The 637-nt window shown below is 50.2% G+C and overlaps 1 non-coding gene across 1 annotated transcript; it reads right to left on the bottom strand.

Annotated features, from left to right (window-relative positions):
* Positions 1-330: 330 nt before the first annotated feature.
* On the bottom strand, positions 331-404 carry Trnaa-agc (transfer RNA alanine (anticodon AGC)). The gene has a single exon. It is a non-coding gene; the product is annotated as a tRNA-Ala (tRNA).
* Positions 405-637: the final 233 nt, after the last annotated feature.

The raw sequence follows: 637 nt of genomic DNA, 5'->3' as shown, positions 1-637 counted from the left end.
GGCTACTCTGTGTCTGCAGGCAGCGAGGGGCTGCAAGCTTCCTGTGTTCGCACCTATATCACCTGTGCTTCCTTGTCAGAGACAGACTATCGCAAAACATACAACTCACTCCATGAATTGATTGCTACGGCATCTGTTATCAGCAGTCACAACCAGCAACACCAGTAGCAGCCGACTGCACGCAAAGAATGGGAACGTGCAGTGGGATTTACGTGAAATCGGCGCAATTGTGGATGCTAATCGTTCGCTTGTATCTGCCTACACACCTTTGCCGGTTGGGAATTATTCCACTTGCATGGCAAGGTGCGCATGTAGGTGTGTTAAAAATTCTGGAGGCGCTGGGTATCGATCCCAGTACCTCTCGCACGCTAAGCGAGCGCTCTACCATCTGAGCTACGCCCACCCCCCCGGTGACTAGTAGTGCTACATACAGTCATATCAACGTCACAGACCCTTGCACTCCCATTATTCCGCAGACAAACACTACTCTCTATGTATCAGTGAGGGTGTCTTTCAGGTTTCGTGCATTCTGCATCGAATCGTAGTTGGCCACAATCAAAGTGGCACGCATAACGTCGAAAATAGAGTTCAGACACCGCTCTGAGTAAGACGAACGTGTTGTCCACCTCTAGACTTC

This window comes from Schistocerca gregaria, chromosome 3 (assembly GCF_023897955.1).
Source record: "Schistocerca gregaria isolate iqSchGreg1 chromosome 3, iqSchGreg1.2, whole genome shotgun sequence".
NCBI classification, from domain to species: Eukaryota; Metazoa; Arthropoda; class Insecta; order Orthoptera; family Acrididae; genus Schistocerca; species Schistocerca gregaria.
The sequence above is the reverse complement of the archived record's forward strand: the minus strand, read 5'-3'. Positions and strand labels throughout refer to the sequence as shown.